Source organism: Otolemur garnettii, unplaced genomic scaffold (assembly GCF_000181295.1).
Source record: "Otolemur garnettii isolate 467f Iridium unplaced genomic scaffold, OtoGar3 scaffold00163, whole genome shotgun sequence".
NCBI lineage: Eukaryota > Metazoa > Chordata > Mammalia > Primates > Galagidae > Otolemur > Otolemur garnettii.
Window position 1 is genome coordinate 2,692,832 of NW_003852558.1, and position 9,120 is coordinate 2,701,951.

Below are 9,120 nucleotides of genomic sequence, written 5' to 3' on the forward strand. Positions count from 1 at the left end.
TTTTTTTTTCATGGGAGAAGGGGAATCACATAAGGTAAATGAGATGAAAAAACCCCAGGGATAACTAGTAAGTTGATGGAGGAAACAACAAAGAACAGAGTTGATTCTCAAAAGCATTTTTGTACCAGGGTAGTTCAGATTGAACTTTAGGGCATATCCTGTCTTCATGATAGACCAGGAACAGAAAAAGTGGGTACTAGGTGGCAGGGCCTGAGTGATAGACAGCATGTGGTGGGACCCTCAGCATTTCATGTACACCTCATGGAAGTGCTGAGTCTTGTTGAGGGGCAGGGGCAGGGGCAGGGGCAGGGCCAGAGATCTGCCCTATGTTTATAGCACTGAGTGACAGTGTTCATGGGCTGCCCAGTGTATTTTAGGGGTATTTGGCACGACTCATGTTTTTATTAGTTTTTGGAAGAAACTGGCTTTCATTTTGTTATCTTTCCAATGCCAAGTTTGAATTGAAAATGAACATTACATCAGTTTGTTTCTTGGTCCTTGGGAAAAAATCCAACTTCTATGGACAAGTTCAACCTGGGTGCCAAGGGAAGAAGAGACAGATGATATGTCTGTTTAAAAGTGTCATATTAAGTTTTACACATTTCACTTGGAATATGATATTGTCACTATCCCAGTTATACACACACATACACACACACAAAGAAATACACATTTAAATTTCTACTGAATATACACAGGAATAAAGATTTGTGTAAGCATATTTTATACTTAGTGTTAGGCAAGATATAATTATTCTGTGGCAATCAGCCAATTAGTCATGATTGTACTGATTGAGGAATTCTCATGAGAAAAACACTGAAGTATGTCTAAAATGCAGATTTGTACAGATGCTTTATTATACCTATTTCTATGATTGCACATAAACTAGTTGTGTATTATGTATTGGTTTTAGTAAAATACGAAGAAATTATGGCTTAACTGGCCCAGAGATCAAAAAGCCCTGGGCAAGGTCATCTCCTTGCTAGCCTACGATAAGGAGGGATGCCAAGCTCAAATATTCTGTGACATGGTTACCACTGTTTTGTTTTTCCACAATGTGAGAAATTTTAGAATTTTGGTTAGAGAACCACCATCGCAACAAAAGATTTTAGTGTGTTGGGTTTTTGATGACAACAAAGATCTACTTACATATGTTTTTCTAGTTTAGCAGTTAGTATATATCAACTGACTTAGTTAACTACTGAAATCAAGAATCCTTTAAACCAAGAGAAAGGGAAAATACAAAAAAAAAAACAAAACCCACAACAATAAATTAAAGAGCTGTAGGGTGTATTTGGATTATTTTGATGTCATGATTCATGGATGTGGTGACACTAGTTGAGTTTTCTTTATGATTTTAGCATAGGCCTATGGTTTTAGAAAAGACCTTGTCTATATATTTATGTTTATGTTGTTCATGGCATTTTGCCTCTATTGTACTAGGATTTTGTTGTGCAAGTAGGAGAAATGTCCTCACAAGCCATACATAAGCAAAGTGTAGCCAAATGATTTTGCTTCTTCACCTATATCTGCCATACCTTTCTACTTTCAATTATAGTATTTGGTAGGGGTATAGGCAATAGAAATGTGTTTTTATGAAAGTTTCTTTGAGGTGAGCTTTATACCAGAATACATAGGGAAAAATGGTGCATATCACATTTGCTCAAGGTGATTCTTATTTATTTATGAATGTCATAGAAAGCCAAGTATTTTCTCAAAGTTTGAAAAAGGTGGAAAGTGAACTAAGGGTAAGCTACCTTCTGTCCCAGTTTTGAGATCACTGAATCCAGATTGAGATAAGTCACAAGCTGAGTTGATCTGCTTTCCTTGGTCGAGCTACATGGAAAGAACAACAAACAAATGGTGATAAATAGTAGTAACTAACAAGCAAATAGGAGTCAAAGAAAAAGAAAAAAGAAGGTGTACCCCAAGCTGACAGCTTAGTTTTGCAGAAACCTACAGATGGTAGTGAAGATTTAAAATTTGCTATCCTGTCCTGTTAAATTCAAGTAACAAACATGTACTTCTTCCCCAGTTTTCCTTACTGCTTGGGTCAGAATGAACTCTAAGAGCATACTCATTCTTCCTATACAGTGCTGTCTTTGGTTATCATTAATAGTTATCAGGGTTTTCCCTGAAGGTAAATGTGTTTCATTAGGAGCAGATGTAATTCTAATCTGTAGAGTCTGTAAAACATTCAAGGGATTATTTGGATTAAAGACCTCTAAGTATTAAAGGGAAAAATATTATCATTACTTTAATAATACTTTCCCAAGTTGCAAATGAATAACTGGCTCCAACAATCACATCACTGTAATTGTTCACACATTTCAGGCAGGCATTTAACAGCCCCACAAAGAAACTTCAACAGCTAGGTTCCTCAGACTTGATTGCTAGAGAGACTCAAAGTTTTTGTTTCAATGCCAAACATCAAATCCCTAGAGCGAAAGTTAGACAGGAAGGCTGAACTTGAACAAAAGTTCAATGGTTTTATAAAATATACCGTTATTGAATCTAATTGAATTTAAGACCCCATGAGTTGTAAAATGCACCATTATTTTATGTATTATTAAAAAATAAATAAAAACATTGCAATTTAAACTATGACATGTTGTCAGTGGTAAGATACCCTTCAATTTCAGTGAGATTAAAATGTGAAATAACATGTATCTTAGAATCCATGAATTATGATTAAACAACAATGATAAATAATTATATGGTCAGTCTGATCGTCATTTTTCCTATATGATAAAAACCATCAGAAAAAAAGTGGAAAATTAGGTCAGACATTTGGAGGCTCTGTGTTCCAGATTGTAAGTGTTGGAAGAAACATGATAGAAAATTGAAATTCGATCTTGAAATGGACATTCCAGTCTCCTGAACACATAAAAAGTCTATTACCTAAGAGAGATTTATTACACACTAGATGTGTTAAGAAAAGTACGGGTAGGAAAACATGGTGCCGATATTGCCAACTTCCTCTCATCTCTACCAAGTGGGATCATACCGTGCCATTAAATTCTCCTTGATCTTCACACTTTTTGAAAGATTTTTGTGCTCCAAGATTGTAAATGTCTGAACATAAAACTAATAGTTAAGGAAGAGTGGCTGTGGGAAAGGAAAAAGTGAAAAACTGTGGGAAAGAGTAACCAAAGCACAGAAAGTGTGGATAAGTTTCATTTATCTGTTATCGGTCGATTAAGCAATAGACGATGAGCTGAGTAATTTCCCAAGCCTAATACACATCCTATGCCTTTTAAAGCATCGGCTAAATCTTCTTTTAATACAAGGTGGCAAAGGACTCCTGAAACGTGAGACTGTAGTCCCAAGTGACATAAAACTAGGTTATGGTTCTTTCCCAAACCACTCTGAATCTTTCACTTTTTCTTAATAATCTGATGCTACTTTATAAAGGCTCTGGCCATATGCCCTCCTGCCATTGGAACAGAAAAATCAATTTCTTCTTTGTTATTATATAACGACTTCAATATTATGAATCAAGTTGCTCTCAAGAGACAAAAGGTAAGTATTTTTAATATGGGAAGTAAAAGGCAGCCTACTGTTAGGTTTGTGTTGCTGTGTTTTCTGGGTCTTGGTTCCTGGTACTGTACCTAATCCTACTGCCAAAATGCACATGGACAAAGAACAGGCAGCTCACAGATGAAGAAATATGAATTTCCAAGGGACGTGAAAAAATGCTTATTATCACAGGTGACCATCAAAGTGTATTGTACACCTATAAATAACAAGATTCCATTTTTGCTTGCAAGATTAGCAAAAAGTTTAAAGTGATTGGTAATATTAATCTCAGGGTGTGGGTGGGAGTAGATATTGGAGTAGTTTTGGGGAAGAGCATCTTAATATTTATTGTAAGAATTTAAAATTTTATACTGATTGACAAATTCACTTTTGGACATCTACCTGCAGATAGACTCACGTGAATTTATGTGAATGTATGTATGCGGAGAATTGTTAAAACAATTTTTATGAAAGCTAAAAATGAAGGGTATGTGGTGTACATATTTTTTCATTTCAATCAAATCTTCCTTGATTATATATGTAAAAAGAGCACAACTCCTATGTGTGTAACTTGACAAATATCACAAAACTAACATATCTGTTTAAAATTTTGTAGATCAAGAAATAAATAGTATGAAGAATTTAGAAGACCCCCTCCTCCAAGGGCCCCATCCTTGTCACTCCTCCATCTTTCTCTCCAGAAGTACGTAGCCACTGTCCTGGTGAATAACATCATAGGTTAGCATTGGTTTGCTTCTGAATGTACAATGGACTCACAGAGGATGTGCCCCTTTGTGCTTACTTTATTCCACATTCCGTTTGTGAGATTAATCCACAGTATTGTGTGTAGCAGTAACTTTTGTTGATTTTCATTGCTGTGTATATTTTGCTGAATCAGTATACCACAGTTTGTTCATGCATGTTTTTGTTGAAATATTTAGGTTGTGGGGCGGCCGTGAGAGTGTACCTTACAGGTCTGCGGTACAGGGGGCCACGGTTGACCCAGGGCCCCTTTTGCTGGGCGCTGAAATTCATCACTGTATCAGAGCTAATGCTGTGTTCCTCTGGGCTGCCCCCTGGTGGTGACTGTGTGTGAGGACATGAAGGCAGGCCTATTTCTGGGAGAAGAGGGACTTCTCTGATGCTCGACTTAGGTTCAATGATTCCCCATTGGCTTTATCAAATACTTCTCAGTCTGTACAGCAACTTAAAACACTTCCTCTCACACATTAAAACAACTATTTGTATAGAATATATAATATCAGATATTGTCAATAACCTCTAGATTAGCAGTTCTCAACCTGTGGGTTGCTGACCCCTCTGGGGGTCAAATCACCCTTTCCCCTTTCACAGGGGTCGCCTTAGACCATCGGAAAACACATATTTCCGATGGTCTTAGGAACGAAGACACCACTCCTTATGGATGGGGGTAACCACAACATGAGGAGCTGTATTAAAGGGTCGCAGTGTTAAGAAGGTTGAGAACCACTGCATTAGATTTTTCAAAGTATGAGGGAGAATTTGAGTAGATTATATGCAAATACTATGTCCTTTGAAATAGGGAGCTTAAATCTCCAGGACTTTGGCATTTACAGGGGTTCTACAATTAATCCCCCATGGAAACTGAGAGATAATTATATTTTTTACTGTGAATAATGCTGGATGTTATGTTGAAAATACGTTTAAAAATACATTTTACATAGTCAGGGCCAGTGGCTCACACCTGTAATCCTAGTACTCTGGAATCAGTCAAGAGTTTGAGACCAGCCTGAACAAAACCAAGATCCTGTCTCTACAAAAAAAAAAATTAAAAAATGTAAAACAAACAAACAAACAAACCTAGATGGGTATTGTGGGTGGGCCTGTAGTGGCTGAGGCAGGGGGATCCCTGGAGTCTAGGAGAGGAAGGTTTCAATGGAGTAATGATAATGTCACTACAGTCTACCCAGGGCGACAGAGTGAGACTCTGTGTCAACAAAACCAAACCAAAAAAAACGCATTTTTTACATCCATTCATTTATTTAATGAATGAGGTAACAAACCTTTTAAAGTTCTGGGCATATACTGATTTACAAGATAGACATATGCCTGTCCTTTTGGAGTTTACCTTTCTTTGTAGGGATAGAAATGGTAAGCATGTACAGTCCAGAGGTGTCCAACCTTTTTTTTTTCTTTGCTGCACATTGGAAGAAGAAGAGTTGCCTTGGACCACATAAATACTAATGGAAGCTGATGAGCAAAAAATAAGCCCATGCATACGTTTTGTGATATCTGATACCACAGATAAGCCAAAAAGTCCTTACAAAATCAGCATGTGCGTTATAGGCCACAGGTGAGACACCCCTGAACAAAGGAGTAATAATAATGCCAATTAGAAGGAAATTCTATGGATAAAAATAAAGCTGGTGAAAGAGGATGCCCAGTGAAAGGGGGACTGGAGGAATGATGTTATTTTGGATAGAGAACTCTCTCTGAGTAGGTGAAATTAGTGTAGAAATCCAAAAAGAGAATGAATGTGCCGTGAGACTATCAGGGGAAGAAGCAGCAGGCAGAGGGAGCATCATTACAAAGATCTAGATGAGGGGAGAAACTTTCCCTATTCAAGGAAGAGCAAGATGGCGGTGATGAGCAGGCATTCGGGGCAGAGATGGCTGGAGGGCTGTGTGGTGACTGGCCTGTAGGCTTGGAAAGGGAATCTGGATTTAACTCTAAATATGTTGGGAAACCTCTACAGAACTATGCAGACAAGAATGCTATTTGGTTTACATTTTACAAAAACGACTTTGATTGCTGTTGTGGAGAATAGACCACAGCTGGGGACCAATTAGGAGATGCTTGCTTGAATCTGGCTGAGAGGTATGATTGGTGGCTTGCCTTGTGGGATTGGAGGTTGGTATTAAAGAGAAAATCTCTCTAGGTTTAATTGTGACCTTTATAAACAATTAAAAATAAGCAACCTCTAGAACTCTCATGGCAATAACTTTAGGTCTGCTAAAGTATCAACCTGCTAAAACTTGATCTGTAGTGTGTGAAATTTTGAAACTGTAACACACACACATGGGCGTTTTCTAGCATTTCCATAATTCTCAAATGAGTCTGTGATTCCACCAGAAATAATGGTGAGGTAGCTGTGCTGTCCGGTAAAGGAGAGTGATTTTCAATAGCCAAGATCAGATTTGGAGCTTTCTGATACCCAAGATCAGATCTGGCTCAGGACAAATTGCAGGGAGGATTTCAAAACAAAGTCCTCTCTGTCATTATTTCCACCTCCTCCTCTCTCCTCCCAGCTGCAGGTCAAGAAAGCTTATGAATCAGAGTATGATTTTGGAACATTCCAAGTTGAAAAAGAGATAAAGGAAAGCCGTGCTGGCACAGTGACACCCAGATCTACAGCAGCTCCTGGGCCACTGCACAGAAGCTTTGTTGCTGAGTACCAGTGACAGGAAGAAGTATGGGACCTCTGCCCACCCATGTGAGATCCTTGAAGGTTACCAGGTGTTTTATTTACTGTGGTTTCTGAGAAGAGTCTAGAGAGAGCAAAAGTTCAGAGTACAGCCGAAAGCCTGTCTGTCTGACCAGTTCATTTCAATCAGTTCTTTCCAATATGTGCATATGAATATATGTGTTCATCAAATTATTTTGGAGCAGAAAAAAAATATTGTGCTGAATGTATTTGTCAGTAGTCTGTACAGCAGAAATGACTATAGAATTATCTGTATTTTTATGCAAATCACATTTTGCTTCTTACTGCGTAAGCAATAGTCAGATTATATAATCGGCCTCTCTGTGTCTCAGTTTACCCAACCATGTAGTAGGGATAAGATCACAATTAAAATATAGCAAATACAGGTAGTTGTGAGGATGGAACACAATGTAATGTTTATAATAAACGTGCAGCCTGTTCTTGGTCACAGACACAGAAGGTACTTGGTACGTGTTTGTGGTCATCCTCCTGGCCCATCGTCTTTTCAGCTGCCCATCAGGGGCCATCTTCAGTGCTGGGAATGTCTTTTGACAAAACAGAGCCTGCCCCTGGAGTTTGGGGTCTCTTGCTGGCAGACTTTATTGTTTCATGGGGTTTTAAAACAGAAAGGACTCTTAGATGCAAATGGCCCAAGATTAGGAAACAGCTGTGAGCAAGGGCAGGTGACTTGGCCAAAGCGCCATAGGGGCTGGGAGACGTGTTCAGTCCCGGGGCTCCGTGTGCCGCGAGCTCTCTGCACCGCTTGTCTCGTACCCCGCTGCACAGCTACGCTGTTCAACAACAGCATGACGTTGCTTCAGAGCTCATGGTGAAGTTTCACAGAAAAAAAGTATACTTTCTTTGCTTCATGAAATTAATGATAAAACGTAGCCTATTTATTATGCTGACCTTCAACATCACCTTCTGACACATTTAACTGAAAGTTCCTGGTGATCCTTTCAAATTCTGGGAAGTTAAAAATATTCGGCCAAGATTCAAATGACTGATTTTTTTCCCCCTAAACTTTGCTTGGGGAATCAAAAAAAAGCATATTGGTAATTTGGCACATTCTCTTTGTTTCTCTTAGCACAATATGGAAATTTGACATGATGGGCAATAGCCTCGCCCCTTAGACACCAGAGTTATGTTCCTCTGTAAAATAAGTAATGCGTAACAAACAAATTCTTGTGTAAAAATTTAATGGTACGTTTGCTAGAATTTTAAACAATTGAAGGTATCTTCCCTTTTTACATTCTATGACAGCACTTATAAGGAGCGAGGGTGGGGAAAGATTTCAACTTTACATCTAGATTCACAAACCCACATGCTGATTAAAGTTTCTTGATCTGTGAAGCATTTCCAGTTTTAGAAACACAGTCACTGAGTCCCTTGACTCCCAAAATACCCTTTTGGTCTCTTTCTTTTTCCATTGCACGCTTACATTTATTTAAAACAGACCCAGTATTACATGCTCCTGTATTCACTGAAGAAAAGTTTTTTTTTCTGAAAATACCTGACTCTCTAAATAGTGACTCTATAATTTTGCAAAATGCTTTTGTTATATTATATTCTACCTGATCGGTTTGAAGAGCCAGCTACAAAATTATTAAAGCCTTGTAGCAATTTCCGAAGTAAAGGAGAAGTCCATTATGTAGTTCCTTTTCATATGCAGAAACTTCAGCTCTGAGTAAAGTGCATGCATTTGTCAGAGAAGGCTGTGGGAATCATGGAATCTGTACTTGAATTTCAAGAGTGGTGCTGGGAAACAGTTTTGTCAAGAAGACAATCACCAGAAGTTCCATAAATGACTTTTTCTGTACATTTGAGTAGGTTTATATGCCATCAGTGTACTTGGATGGCTTAGCAAAGAATTCCATCAGATTTTTGGGTGTTTTTGGTTGGAAACCACCTTTCTTCTGTTTGTTGAATTCCCTCCCCACCCAGGTGTCATTTCTACACTTGCAGGCTGGGGCCTCTGGGGCCATTTCTGAGCCAGGGTGGGAATCTGGCCCATGAAGGCACTGACAGCCCCTGCTACTTGCTACTCACACTTCTATTTCAGTGTTTTTCTTTTCCTTTCCTTTTTTTTTTTTTTTTTTTTTTTTTTTTTGCAGTTTTTGGCTGGGGTTGGGTTTGAA